A 16,658-nucleotide genomic window follows, 5' to 3' on the forward strand; every position below is an offset into this window, starting at 1 on the left:
ATGGTCATCACAAAAACCTAAATAAAGAGATAGCAAGTATAAAAAAGGACATTGAAATATTAAAAAAGAACCAGTTGGCCAGACTAGGTGGTGGCACGATGGATGAAGTGTCAAGCTGGGATGCGGAGAACCCAGGTTCAAGACCCCCAGGGTCACCGGTTTGGGCACGGGTTTATCTGGTTTGAGCAGAGCTCACCAGCTTGGACCCAGGATAGCTGGCTTGAGTGGGGGGTTACTGGGTCTGCTGAAGTGAAGGCCCACAGTCAAGACACGTGTGGGGGAGTGGTCGATGGGCAACTAAAGTGCTCAGCGGAAAAACTGATGATTGGTGCTTCTCATCTCTCTCCATTCCTGTCTGTCTGTCCCTGTCTTTTCCTCTCTCTGACTCTCTGTCTCTGTAAAAAAAAAAAAAAAAATTAAAAAGAATCAGTCAGAGGTAACAAATACAATATCAGAAATGAAGACCACAATGGAAGGAATTAAAAGCAGGATGGATGAAGCTGAGGATTGAATCAGCGAGTTAGAGGACAAGATAACAAAGGCACGAAAGCAGAGCAGAAAAAAGAAAAGAGACTCAAAAAGTCTGAGGAAACTCTGAGAGAGCTCTGTGACAACATGAAGAGAAATAACATCTGCATCATAGGGGTTCCTGAAAAAGAAGAGAAAGAACAAGGGATAGAAACTTTATTCAATCAAATCATAGCTGAAAACTTCCCTAAATTAATTCAGGAGAAACTCTCACAAGTTCAAGAATCATAGAGAACTCCATTAAAGAGAAACTCAAAAAGACCTACACCAAGACACATCATAATTACAATACCAAAGCTAAGTGATAAAGAGAAAATATTAAAAGCTTCCAGAGAAAAGAAGGCTATCACCTACAAAGGAGCCCCCATAAGGATGACATCAGACTTCTCAACAGAAACACTTGAGGTCAGAAGGGAATGGCAAGAAATATTCAGAACAAGAGCCTACAACCAAGACTACTTTATCCAGCAAGGCTATCATTTAAAATTGAAGGAGAAATAAAAAGCTTCCCAGACAAAAAAAAAAAAAAAAAAACTGTCAAGGAATTCATTACAACCAAACCAATGCTGCAGGAAATGTTAAGGGGCCTGTTGTAAACAGATAAAAGAGGGAAAAGAATATAGCAAAAGAGGAATTCAGCTTTAAAGAATAAAATGGCAATAAGCAACTACATATAAATAATAACTTTAAATGTAAATGGATTAAATAATCCAATCAAAAGACATAGGGTAGCTGCTTGGATAAGAAAATAGGACCCATACATATGCTCTCTACAAAAGACACACCTTAAAACAAAAGATGCGCATAGACTGAAGGTAAAAGGATGGAAAAAAATATTTCATGCAAATGGAAATGAAAAAAAAGCTGGGGTAGCAATACTTATATCAGAAAAAATAAACTTTAACACAAAGGTAAGAGATAAAGAAGGTCACTACATAATAATAAAGGGAGCAATCCAACAGGAAGATATAACCATCATAAATATCTACACACCTAATATAGGAGCACCCAAATATATAAAGCAGACTTTGATGGATATAAAGGGCAAGATCAACAGTAATACTATAATAGTAGGAGATTTCAATACCCCACTAACATCACTAGATAGACCCTCAAGAAAGAAAATTAATAAAGAAACAGCACACTTAAACACTAGATCAACTTGATTTAATAGATATCTTTAGAACTTTTCACCCTAAACAAGCAGAATATACATTCTTTTCAAGTTCTCATGGTACATTCTCTAAGATAGACCACATGTTAGGACACAAAAGCAGTCTCAACAAATTTAAGAAGATTGAAATCATATCAAGCATTTTCTCTGATCCCAACGGTATGAAACTAGAAATCAACCACAACAGAAAAACTGAAAAATATTCAAACACTTGGAAACTAAATAGCATGTTATTAAATAACAAATGGATTAACAATGAGATCAAAGAAGAAATAAAAAAAATTCCTAGAAACAAATGATAATGAGCAAACAACAACTCAAAATTTATGGGACACAGCAAAAGCAATCCTGAGAGGGAAGTTCACAGCATTACAGGCATTCTTTAAGAAGCTTGAAAAAGCTCAAATAAACAACCTAACCCTTCATCTAAAAGAACTAGAAAAAGTACAGCAAGTAAAGCCCAGAGCTAGTAGAAGGAAGGAAATAATAAAGATCAGAGTGGAAATAAATGACATAGAAGCTAAAGAAATAATACGGAGGATCAATGAAATCAAGAGCTGGTTCTTTGAAAGGGTAAACAAGATCGATGAACCTTTAACAAGACTCATCACGAAAAGAAGAGAGAGGACTCAAATAAATAAAATTAGAAATGAGAGTGAAGAAATAACAACTGATACAACAGAAATACAAAATATTGTAAGAAAATGCTATGAAGAACTGTATGCCAAAAAATTAAACAACCTAGGTGAAACGGACAAATTCCTTTAAACATATAATCTTCCAAAAATCAATCTGGAAGAATCAGAAAACCTAAACAAACCAATTACAACAAAAGAGATCAAAACAGTTATTAAAAAGCTCCCAAAAAACAAAACTCCTGGGTCCGATGGTTTCACTGGAACATTCAAAGAAGAACTAACTCCTATCCTTCTTAAGCTATTTCAAAAAAATTCAGGAAGGAAGACTTTCAAGTTCCTTTCATGAGGCGAGCATAATTCTGATTCCAAAACCAGGCAAAGACAACACAAAGAAAGAAAATTATAGGCCAATATCTCTGATGAACATAGATGCTAAAATCCTCAACAAAATATTAGCAAACCGGATCCAGCAAACATGAAAAAAATCATACATAATGATCAAGTGGAATTTATTCTGGGGAGGCAAGGATGGTACAACATTTATAAATCAATTAATGTGATTCACCACATAAAGAAAAGGAAGGAGAAAAACCACATGATAATTTCAATAGATCTAGAAAAAGCATGTGATAAAATCCAGCACCCATGTATGATCAAAGCTCTTAGCAAAATGGGAATACAGGGAACATACCTCAACATGATAAAGGCCATCTATGACTAACTCACAGCCAACATTATAATTAATGGATAAAAATTAAAGAAATTACCCTAATATCAGGAACAAGGCAGGGGTGCCCCCTTTCACTGCTCTTATTCAACATAGTATTGGAAGTCCTAGCTATAGCAATCAGAGAAGAAGAAGAAATAAAAGGCATCCAAGTTGGAAAAGAAGAAGTAAAACTATCATTATTTGCAGATGATATGATACTGTATGTAGAAAACCCTAAAGTCTTAGTCAAAAAACTACTAGACCTAATAAATGAATTCAGCAAGGTGGCAGGATATAAAATTAATACACACAAATCAGAGGCATTTTTAAACATGAACAATGAACTGTCAGAAAAAAAATTTAAAAAAAACAATCCCCTTCACAATGCAACAAAAAAAATTAAGTACCTAGGAGTAAATTTAACCAAGGTGGTTAAAGACTTGTACCACCACTTCAGAAAATTATAAAACATTTATAAAAGAAATCAAGGAAGACACAAACAAGTGGAAGCATATAGCATGCTCATGGTTAGGAAGAATAAACATCATTAAAATATCTATATTACCCAAAGCAATTTATAAATTCAATGCAATATCAATTAAAATACCAATGACATACTTCAAAGATATAGAACACATATTCCAAAAATTTATATGGAACTAAAAAAGAACACAAACAACCTCAGCAATCTTGAAAAAGAAGAATAAAGTGGGAGGTATCACACTTCCCGATACCAAGTTATACTACAAGGCCATCGTACTCAAATCAGCCTGGTACTGGCATAAGAACAGGCACATAGATCAATGGGACAGAACAGAGAACCCAGAAATAAACCCACATCTTTATGGACAATTGATATTTGACAAAGGAGGTAAGAGCATACAGTGGAGTAAAGACAGTCTCTTTAACAAATGGTGTTGGGAAAACTAGACAGCTACCTGCAAAACAATGAAACTAGACCACCCACTTACACCATGCACAAAAATAAACTCAAAATGGATAAAGGACTTAAATGTAAATCGTGAAACCATAAGTATCCTAAAAGAAAACAGGCAGTAAACTCACCGATATCTATCACAGCAATATCTTTGCTGAATTATCTCCACAGGCAAATGAAATAAAAGACAGGATAAACAGCCTGACCAGGCAGTGGCGCAGTGGATAGAGCATCGGACTGGAATGCCAGAGACCCAGTTCGAGACCCTGAGGTCGCCAGCTTGAGCGCGGGCTCATCTGGTTTGAGCAAAAGCTCACCAGTTTGGACCTAAGGTCGCTGGCTCAAGCAAGAGGTTACTCAGTCTGCTGTAGCCCCACGGTCAAGGCACATATGAGAAAGCAATCAATGAACAACTAAGGTGTCACAATGCACAACGAGAAACTAATGATTGATGCTTCTCATCTCTCCGTTCCTGTCTGTCTGTCCCTGTCTATCCTTCTCTCTGACTCTCTCTCTGTCTCTGTAAAAAAAAAAAAAAAAAGAAACAAAAAAAAGATAGGATAAACAAATGGGACTATATCAAACTAAAAAGCTTTTGCACAGCTAAAGACAATATGAACAGAATAAAAAGACAAACCACACAATGGGAGAACATATTCGACTATACATCTGATAAGGGATTAATAACCAAAATTTATAAAGAACTTGTAAAACTCAACACCAGTAAGACAAACAATCCAATCAAAAAATGGGCAAAAGAAATGAATAGACACTTCTCCAAAGAGGACATACAGATGGCCAATAAACAAATGAAAAAATGTTCAACATCACTAATCATTAGAGAAATGCAAATTAAAACCACAATGAGATACCACCTCACACCAGTCAGAATGGCGCTCATTGACAAAACACAGAATAAGTGCTGGCGAGGATGTGGAGAAAGGGGAATCCTTCCTGCACTGCTGGTGGCAATGCAGACTAGTGCTGCCACTGTGAAAAACAGTATGGAGATTCCTCAAAAAATTAGAAATGGAACTGCCCTTTGACCCAGCCATCCCACTTATAGAAATATATCCCAAGGGCACCATATCACTGACTGAAAAAAAAGAAATGCACGCCCATGTTTATGGCAGCATTGTTCACAATAGTGAAGATCTGGAAAGAGCCCAAGTGTCTGTCAGTGGACGATTGGATTAAAAAGTTTTGGTATATATATACAATGAAATACTATGGGGCTATGAAAAAGAAGAAAATATTACCTTTTGCAACAATATGGAGAGACCTGGAAACTATTATGTTGAGTGAAATCAGCCAGGCAGAGAAAAAAAAATATCATATGACCTCACTCATTTGAGGAATCCAAGGAATAATGAGAACTGAGGAACGGAATTGAGACAGAGGAGGGATCTAAGGGACCAGAGGAAAAGAGGACAGAGGGAAAGGGGATGATAGGATGTGCTAAACCTGAAGGGAAGGGGGGAGGGCGGTGTAGGCAGGGGGGCAAAGGAGATGTTGAGGGGAATAGGGGGGAGGGGGAATGCATTTGGGGTGACCCTAGAATCTATGTAAACAATTAATTAAATAAAAAAATTTTAAAAAAAGAAAAGAAACTCAAATTCTTGCCCCCTGCTATTACTGATTGTAACTGACTCGGTCTGGAACAAGACACAGTGACCTCATTTTTAACTGACACTCCAAGTTATTATACTGTATGTGATTTGAGGTTCTAATGTAATGGTTGCCCCCTTCATTATTCTCCACCCTTTTTATTTCCTGCTTTCTCCTCTGCCTAGAAAATTAATACACCTTCATATTTCTAAAAAACTCCTATTTACCTTTCCACACTCTGAGATCATTCCTTCTTGTAAGACACCATTGTATTTTCAATCTTAGAGCTCAGTTAACAGTTGATTAAAAATGGAATATGTACAATTAGCTTTCCTTTGCTTTCTGTTACAGCTCCAGGTGGTTTATATGTGTTTGCCTGTCTCAAGTGCTCACATAATTCAGTAAACTGAATTCTGTTTATATGTATCATGTCAGTAAATCTCCCCAAAAGACTGTGATTAACATTCTTCACACAACCAGAACAGAGCCACAGGTTTTTTTTTTGTTTGTTTGTTTGTTTCTTTGTTTGTTTTTTGTATTTTTCTGAAGCTGGAAACGGGGAGAGACAGTCAGACAGACTCCCGCATGCGCCCTGGACCGGCATGCCCACCAGGGGGCAATGCTCTGCCCCTCCGGGGCATCGCTCTGTCACGACCAGAGCCACTCTAGCGCCTGGGGCAGAGGCCAAGGAGCCATCCCCAGCGCCCAGGCCATCTTTGCTCCAATGGAGCCTCGCTGAGGGAGGGGAAGAGAGAGACAGAGAGGAAGGAGAGGGGGAGGGGTGGAGAAGCAGATGGGCGCTTCTCCTGTGTACCCTGGCCGGGAATCGAACCCGGACTTCTGCATGCCAGGCCGACGCTCTACCACAGAGCCAACAGGCCAGGGCCGAGAGCCATAGTTTTTAAACAAGGCTATTTTTTTTTTAATTCAAACATCTCTCTATTTCTGAAGAAATTGTTAAATGAGTTTTCCATGGAGTGCATTAATGATGACAACATCGTCATCAGATTGCTGTCCTCAGTGAATCAGGGACATTTTCTTTGATACCAACCTATTTTTAAAACAAAGATGTCCTCTATTCTCATTAAAGAACCTAAAGTCATATTTTTTCACTATACCTTATTCTGAACTAGGTTGCTTTGGGGTGTCTAAAAAAAGGAGCAAATTACCTCATTTAGATTTAGTTTTACTCTTGTTGAAGCAAGTTTTGTTATGTTTTATTTTCCTCTACAGCCTCTTTTTGTTGATATTTTTTCCATATCAAAACTTCAAAGGAAAGAACTGACAGATCAGCAATTCATTGACTGTAGCTGAATTTTTGCTGCCACTGGCTTTTCTACTCTAATGCTCCTTCCCCCCCCCCCCTTATTTTATCTACATCTCTTATGCTTTTCTGCATGTGGAGAAAACTGTAGTGTAGTCTTTATTTTAAAAAATTATATTCCATCATATTTCCAAATCTCAGAAAATTCAAAAACTTTTCTAAGTCAGAAAATGTTTTCACACAGAACCCTCAGACACAGAAATTAATAAGAAAATCTTTATTGTATTCTAAATAATTGAACTTTTCAGTAGGCTTCCAAACAGGAATCAATCTCATCAGGGATATTTCAGACCAAGCATAAATTGTAGTGCAAAGTTCCTGTGTTGCTATCATTTGACTTAGTCAAATACTCATTTAAAAAAAAATAAGTTGAAACAAGCTGGGTAGGAAGCAATAAAGTATAGTGAACAGATAGTTCTTGGGCTTTAATAACAAACAGGATCCTCTTTTACCACTCATAGGTATAGGCCTTTTGTCAAGTTAATAATAGTCTTTTTTTTTTTTCTCTTGTGAGATGGGAGTAATCAGCCCTGGCTGGTGGCTTGGTGGACAGAGCATTGGCATAGCATATCGATGATCCAGATTCAATTCCAGGTCACACACAGGAGAAGCAACCATCTCCTTCTCTCCCTCTCTCTCACCCCTTCTCTCCTTCTTCTTTTCCTGCAGCCAGTGGCTCAGTTAGTCAGAGCATGTCGGCCTCAGGCATTAAAAGTAGCTTGGTACTCAAGCATTGGCCCCAGACAGGGTTGCTGGGTGGATCCCAGTTGGGGCACATACGGGGGTCTGCCTCACTATCTACCTTCCTCTCATTTAAAAAAAATAAAATTAAAAATATGAGAATAATCATACAGCTTATTTTGTATATTTATATTGAGGTTATATAAGAGAATCTGTATAGTTTAATACAGTTCTTAACTCATACTAATTTAACAAAGAATAACTATTATTGTTATTATTATTAGAAGGCTTTTACTGAAATTATGTATGACATTGGTAGATAGCTGCAGTGACAGGGACCACCATAAAACCTGTAGCTGCTGCCATAGTCCTCAGGAATGTCCACCAGGTAACCATCGAAGCCCAAGATATTAGTCACAGAAGGACTGAGCAAAAAGTATACTGTATTACATTTATCTGTCTATGGCCATACCACCCTGAACGCGCCCGATCTCGTCTGTATTACATTTATCATTTTGTCACAGAAGCAGTAGATGACAAAGTACCTGGCACTGTTATTCTCTAAATTTTTAAGAGCAATGTTCTAAATTGTTACCTATGTCTATGGTGTATATGATAGACATTACTAGATCCTTCAGTTACTGATGTGACAAATCCTGGTTAGGTCTCTGAGCTGGAAACAAGCCCAGCAATGAAGCCCAGCATGTGATTATCTTCACATTTCCTTTACAGCATGTTTTCCTATGTCTTATACTCAGAACAAATAAAATATTATTTACACAGAACTCAACGATATGAGTCCATTTTAAAGTTTATTATTTCATGCCTAACAGTTACTATTAGTAGCAGTAGTAATACATAAAAATAATCACTTTTAAAGCCAAGAACTTTATTCTTCTTATAGAGTATATTGTTCTAATGGTGAAAATGATCATAATTTAGAGATTGGTGTTAGCAGTTATTAACAAAGAATTTGAAGTTTAAAATATGCACACTTTATGTCATGAATACACTCTACATAATTTATCAATAATAACAAACTAAAAACAATGGGGAGGGGTCACCAACATTTTGAAGAATTAGAAATATTATCAATATGATCTTTGCGGGAGATGTGTAAGATGCAATTAACACAGCATATTGTTAGAAAATAATTCAGAAAATGTAGAGAAATATAAAATCAACCTAGTAACTTCTATATCTATGATTTTTATCCTACTTCAAATGGTAGATTTTCCAAATTCCTAGATATTGAGCTACAGCTATGAACCAAATACTGCTGGCATTTCGTTTTAAATCTCTAATTCCCACATATACAGTGATCCTAATTATAGATAAATTATATTTAGTATATGAAGTCAGAAATTTACTTTTCTTGCCCAAGATCTAACAGTTTGGTGGGCAGAGCCTGAAAATGAACCCATCTCTACTTACATATAAAAATCTATGTTATTGCTTCTTGGCTTTTTGACTAAGATCAGGAGTAAAAATCCATGTTAGAAGCTTTAATAGTCTGCATGTAATTGTAAGGATTAATTTACTTACGATAGCTGGTTTGCTTCCCTGGGTTAGCTTATATTCAATTGACAAAAAAGCAGATTGTTGGTCTGAATACCAAATGTTTTTGAGAAAGCCATTTGGTCATTTTTGACAACTTTATGTCCCCACTTCCCAACCCTTGACTTCTCCAACAAAGAAATTAAACTCACTTGAGCTTGAGGCTCCTTTTAGTTTGAAATTAATGTCATCATTGATGGGTGACCACTTCAACTGAATTGCTTACTATAAGAGAAGCAGTAAGAGACTATCCATTGGTTTATCTCACATTGTGTATTTAAGTTGGTTTTAATGTCATACTCGTTCAGTTAATCTGTCATTAGTTATGTTAACCCATGAACACTATGAATAAAAATATTTGCACAAAAGATTTATATTTTATCTTGAAATATTTAATAGTTCTTTCCTTTTAGATTTTAAAGAAATTATGTTTTCTAAATTGTTTCCTTCAAGCTTCCCTCTCCTCATAAATTCCGTGCTTAGAAATACTTAGCGTAAACTTAACCTACATCGTTCTACTCCACTGTAGATCATGTTTGCTTGTACTTTTGGTTTAAAAGCCTGGAATATGTGAAGGTTAGACGTGCATTATATTTCCTTCAAAGACTCTCATTTAAAAAACCTCACTTTAATACAAAATTGACAGTGATTTTGGATATCTCTTCAGCTATCTACATTGTAAGACAAGATATTAAACATTTTTATAACAGATGATTACTAAAAAAAAATAAAACTCCACAGATTAAAATGACATCAGTAAACTGTTCTGTTCTTCCATAGATGCTTAAAAACTCATGCATAAAGGACAATAATTCTGATCCAGCTGCTTTTAGTGTAATTTTAGGCATTTGAAAGAAAAAAAAAGCAGAAGAAAATACTATATACATCTATCGATGAATAAGATTCAGTTAAAAAAATAAAGTATTATAATGCAAATAAAACATATATACACATATATGTATATGTATGTGTGTGTGTGTATATATATATATATATATATATATATATATATATATATATATATATATATACAGGTTCAAAATCAATATCCAAGGATAAGACACTCAGCTATAAAATAAATTTCAAATTTTCCTAAACACTTGTATCAGTCAAAATAATTAAAATTGCTATCGGTTATTTTTTTTGTCATGTAAAAGAAATAGGGTGGAAGATATTGGGAGGAAAGTCTATAGAAAGCAATTAGGTTTTTGCTGATGGTGAAACTTTATGATGAGGATTAAAGTAAATTGAAAAACTAAAATGTTTGGTAAAACTATCTGTCCAGCTACTCAGATAGATTATTTCAAGCCTCCTTAATTTTGTGTTATTTAGTGGTACAGTCATGCCTTAAAAACATTATAAAATATTCAATAAATAATAATTAGTAGAAACTTTATTTACATATATGCATTTGTTTTTCTTTTTCTTTATATGATTGCAAATAAATAGCATAATTTAATTTATTCATATAAGTATAAATGTTGAGCATAAACTATTCTAAAAATAGGTATTAACAACATCTATATAAAATATTAATATATATTCATGGAAGTTTTAGGCCATATTTCTATAGTTATTTCAATGGTGAAAACATTGTTCCTATCAGCTAGCTGATGGTTACAAATGCTAGCATTTTTCATTTAAATATACTCTGAACTGTCAATTTTCAAATTATAAAAAGAATCTCAAGTGTCAAGCTCAATGTGATGAAGAATAGTTTTCTCCTATAAAACAGCTTAATGACACAAAGCTAGCATGAGTCATACATATCCAGACCTTGAACTCACTAGTGCATTCAGAAGAAGTCAAAGATTAATGTTTAATAAAGAGCAGGTCAGCTCTGGCCATTTTAATTGCAGGATGATGGTTTGTGATCATTTGGTGCCTTAGGCCATTGTAGAATTCTTGACTATTCTACAAAAGAAATCAATCTTGCTGTTCTAAACTGTTCCAATAATCAAGCGTAGAGGACTAAATTTTTAACCGAATTAGAAATTATTGTCCAATATGATATGTCATACATTTGTAAATGTTTCTTTTCAAAACTCACACACTAGGCCATATACCCCAAGAACAATCTCTATAACTTGGTTTGTATTTTCAACATAATTAAAAATAATACTGAAGCCACATGGCTAATAACAATAGTGAATATTTTTTTAGCATAAACTAATAAACTATGTACCAATGGCTGTTCTACCTCCTTTAACATTTATTAATTAATTTAATCTTCACAGCATTTTTTGAGGTAGATAGACTAATCACCCTATCCTATTGATGAGAAAATTGAGAAAGTGTTGGTTAAGTAATGATTCAAATATAATTAATCTGGCTTTAATGGCCATACTCTTCATACAAGCAATGCATTACATATGGAATCATAAGCAAAATGTTGAGCCTACCTTTCTTCTTGTAAAATGTGCATGATAACATCACATGTCTTTTCTTTAATGACATTAAGGTCATTTGTATTTGGGATTTTTTTTTTTTTGCAGTGAACATGTGTATTTCAGGTAGTTGTGGCCATCTAGTACAACCTCAAAGCAATCTATGCATTTAAATCAGATATAAATAGAGAGTTTACTGCTCATGTAACACAAGAAAGCTGAAAAGCCAAAGAGGATGGTAGAGCAAATCAAAGATTCACCACAGTAGGGCAGCCGCCACACCTAGGTTGGTCGGACTTAAATGGTTGGCTGCCCTATCTGTGCTGAGCCTGCAGGAAGAGAAGAGCTAGAGCCACAGAGGAGAAGCAGCTGCTGCTGAAGACTCCACTCAAGGTAGAGAGAGTGGGAAAGAGGCACCGTTTCCCCCTTTTTCTCAGCCTCCTTCAAATTCTCTCCCTGCAAGTCAGTTGACATAATCATCAGAGGCCAGCCTGCTACCAACATCAGGGCAAAACAGTTGAAGAGTGAGGAATGAATCAGAGAGCAAGACGTCCAGGGGGGAATCATAATAAATTGTAAATCCTAGCAGTTATCATGTTTAAAGTCATTCCTCTGTGCGTCCTTTCAATTTTGCCTAAGGATACTTTCTGAACTGTCTTCAATCTCTCACTGTCTTAATTGCTGCATTGCCCAATAAAGATTTGCGTGAGTTTCATCTTAATAAAAATAGGCAAGTTATGGCATATTGTAACCATGCTTTAAGGATTATTGTGGTTGACATATAATGTCAGAATCTTAACTTTACTTCCAAACAATATTAAGGTTTTGGGGTGTTTTGTGTTTTGCTTAACGATCTCCTGCAGAAAATTAAAATTTGCCCATAAACTAAATTAGAAATATGAAACAAACTAATACATAAAGGGAAATAGTTACATGCCCCTAATACTAGGTGAACACTTTGCATCCAATGTTTTATTTAAAAAGGATAGAAATAATATAGTAAATTAGATCTATAGTAACAGCTTTCGTAGTAAATGAAAATGGCTGTGTGTTGTATAAAAATCAAAGATATGATCTTAAACTCTACTACATTGTAAATGTCTAACATCTTGGTTTGAGATGCTTAGAGATGCATCTCAACATTGCTTTTAAGAGGTCTGTAAATATATAAAATCTCTACACATTTTATGTTAACATTTCAATGTTTATATGTTAGCTATTTTCCCCTTATGTGGAAAGTAAAAGTTAAAAATATAACTGTTTGAAGTTGGATTTCCTAGGAAATAGATTGTGAGTTACAGACTTGAATGCAGAAAGTTTACTGAGGAGTGCTCTGGGGATCCACCTGTAGGGCACTGAAATAAGCCAGATTGTGTAGAGAGAAGAGTTGGACTGCTATTCAGTTGCCACGAAGATCTTAGCTGACTTTGAAAGCAGAAATGTTTCTGGGATGGGCCTTCAGAGCTGTTCAACACTGAAGTAAGGGATCTGGGCCTTTAAAACTCAACACTGATTAGTCATTAGATGTAGGTTATCCCCAGGAAGGGAGTGACCTTTGGCAATACATGTGTCTTCAACTGAAGCCAATTTCCAAGGACAGTTAAAAGGTGTCAGCCACCAACCCTCCCAGCAACTGGAAGAATGAGAACTCTAGTCCTCAAAAAGGGGAGAAGGTGGTCATCCACTCCAATAGCAATACTCAATATTAAGCAAGTAATGAATACTGAAGGGAAGATGAGGAACTGAGCATTCACTGTTGTAAAGAGTAGTTTATATGTTATTGCAGATTTTTGGCTATGACTTTCTCAATCCTGGCTACAACTGAAAGTGATAAAAAGCCTAGTCAGATAGTACTCAATAATCCCTGCTTCCTGCTATTCTGCTTTTGTATAATCCCCTCCTTTTGAGTGTGGGCTGCATCTAAGGACTTGCTTCTAACAAATGGAATATGACAAAATGATGAGATATCATTTTCAAGATTAAGTTATTAAAGGATGTGACTTCTTAATAACTTTTTATGTCTTTATGTTGCTCACTTTGATGAAGCTAGCTGCCATACTGTGAGTTGCCCTATGGTGAAGCACATTAAGCAATGAATCAAGACGGTAACTGTGGGGAAGCAGCTGTGTTAGGTTTGCTTGCTAGTTTAGCAGCTGTAAGCACTTTGCCTGATTGGTGCATGAGCATGTGGCAGCACCCCATGTGTATGGTCGATGTAAGGCTATGGGTGATTATACTTAGGGGGATTGTGGATGGCAGATTGCCTGCCCGCCACTGTGAGGGGCCTTTCTGCTGTTTGTTTGCCTAGAAAGCAGTTTTCCCCTGCCTGTGTGTTCATCCACTGTTGTGAGACTCTATTAAATGGAATAGCCCAATGCTTTCCAGCTCCACAGTTTTTTTACTGTCTGCCCAAATCCAATGTGGACCTGCCTGGCCTCGGCCACTGGCATTACATTTGGCATAGTGAGCAGAATTCAGAGCAGGTTGGTATGGATCCACAGGACACCCTTGGAGGGTAGAATAGAGGAGTGGCTATTTCTAGTGGTTCTCCTATTGGGGACTGTGGGATGGGTGTTTTTTACAATCCTGTGAGAAAAAAAACAAGAGCTCTATGCATGAGGCTGCACAAAGTCAAAAGCTCCAGGATGAGCTGCAGACTGTGCTGCAACAAAGGCATAAACTGGAGCGAGCACTGGAGAAGGAGGCCGACTGGGTTCAACAGCTGCAGTGTGAGATGCAGGCTGAGTACCAATGGCTCCTGGAACTAGAACAATCTCTGGAGGAGTTACAGTTTTTTGAGTTCCAGTTTTCCCTGGAAGCAGAACATTGGCACCAGCAGTTGTTGGAGAAACAACTGTGAGTTCAAGAGCTCAAACTTCAGCTTCAGGCTGAGAGCTGGCAGCCACAGGAGCCAAAATGTTTGCCAAAGCAACATCTGTGCTGGCAAAGTGGCTCTGAGTTGGTGGGAGCAGGTGCTTTCAACTCCTCCTCTTCTGAGGGAGAGGCTCTGGCTGAAGCTGCGGTCTGCAGACTCAGAGCCCTGCTGGTGGTTGCCCAGAAAGTAAAAAACAGCAGCCAAAAGCACCCCAGGAGTAGACACAACCCCCTCCACAGGTACTGGGGCACTCTGTGGTCTGGCCCTACACCCAGGCAGAGCTGATGGAGTTAGGGACACAATTTAGGCAGAAACCTACTAAGCCCCTGGCAGCCTAGTTGCTGTGGTTGTAGGACATAGGGGGTGGATGGCATCATGCTCTCCAGAACAGAGATGGAGAAATTGGTCATCATTACCACACACTCCTCCTTGAGGCAGCATCTTCAGAACTGCCATAACCCAGGAAACCATACCCTACTAAAATGGGTGATAGGTGGTATTCATTTGGTCTGGCAAAATGCTGGAGACTTGCTGGGGGAAGTGAGTCAGTAGCAGTGCTATAGTGAACTGTCCTGGGTTCTTCGGGAACTGGGTATGAAGAATGCTGCTTTCAACCTGAGGCCCTGTGGGCCAGATGAAGAAGTGTTTATAGTGGGGATGAGGGATCTTATTCTCTGCAACACCCCATCACCCCTTTTGGGGTCACTAGTGGCTATCCTGGGCCCCTATGTAGGACAGCTCATCAATGTGGTTACACACATGGTTACAGATGTGGAGGAGCTGGAAGCAGCTTGGAGTCACACAGCTGTGAGGGCTGCTACCCTTGCTGCCCCCCTGACTAACAAAAGAATCTGGCCTGTAAAGGTTACCCGAACACAGATGTGGATAGATTTGATTGCAGCCAGAGCAGATAGGAATAAATTAGATGGCAAGCCTAATAAAGTCTTGTTGGAGCTATGGTGGCAGCTGGACTCAGAACAGGGGTTTCAGCGACTGAAAAAGTGGGGGAAATGGGTGGCCCCAGCATCTGCCAGGAAAATGGCTGGCATTCAGTTTGCATAGTTGCAAGATTACTTGTTGGAGACAGCTATGGAACAGGAGGATTCCCAAGATCCATTATCCCAGTTTAAAAAGGCAGAAGACCAAGGGACCCATCCAATGGGGATGGGCAAGGGGCTAGAGAGCCCATGTGAAATTTGCAATCCACTGGTCCACTTCTAATGTGCAGAAGGTATTGGCATTAGAAAGTAATAGGTGCTTTTTTGAAGCAGCAACAGCTAAGAGAACTGTCAAGGCAACTAAGGCCTTGAATGCATTTGACTCCACCAGGCCCTGTGATCTTGGACCTCTGAGAGGTTTGGATGTGCTGTCCTTGTGGCAATGGACAGCACACATATGGAAAGGTGCTGAGGGCCATTAATAAAAAGTGGTATGGCTAGTTGCCTGTAATGGAATTTTACCTTGGTGATTTGCACAGAGAGCTGAGCTGTCTATCATGGACTGATCATTGAGTGGTATAGTGGACTCTTGGACTGTGACCAGAGGGAGGCACTGGCTTTCTTGATGGATGGGCACGTGGCTTGTAGACAGTACTATGAACAATCCTGATGGGGGGAACCACAGCACCTGTGGAGGCCCTCCTGCTCCAGGAAGCTGCTCTCACCCAGTTGTAGAGATGCTCCAAGGTCACACTCTTTATTGGACAGAGCCCTGGACTATACAGGCCTTCCCACCTACTGCGGCATGGGAAGTTGGAAGTGGGCCTTCAGTTAATTCCCTGGGCAGAGTGCTCAAGGAGATATTGTGAAGGGCACCTTTATAATTGTCATTTTTGGTAATAGCTTATGTATATAATGTACCTATTGGGAGGAGAGCAACCCTAAAGGGGGGAATGTGGGGAAGCAGCTGTGTTAGCCTTGCTCACTAGTTTACTGGCTGCAAGCACTTTTCCTGATTGGTGAGTGAGCACGGGGCTGTGCCACATGTGTATGGTCTATATAAGGCTATGGGTGCTTGTGCTCAGGGGGATAGTGAATGGCAGATTCTTTGCCCGCCACTGTGAGGGGCCTCTTTGCTGTTTGTTTGCCTGGGAAGCAGTTTTCCCTGCCTATGTGTTTATCACCTTTGAGAGGCTCTATTAAACAGAATGGCCCAATGCTTTTCAGCTCCGCAGTTTCTCTACCATCTGCCTGAATCTGGTGTGGATCTGCCTGGCTTCGGCCACTGGCATCACAGTAACC

The sequence above is a fragment of the Saccopteryx bilineata genome, chromosome 5 (assembly GCF_036850765.1).
Source record: "Saccopteryx bilineata isolate mSacBil1 chromosome 5, mSacBil1_pri_phased_curated, whole genome shotgun sequence".
Taxonomy (NCBI): Eukaryota; Metazoa; Chordata; class Mammalia; order Chiroptera; family Emballonuridae; genus Saccopteryx; species Saccopteryx bilineata.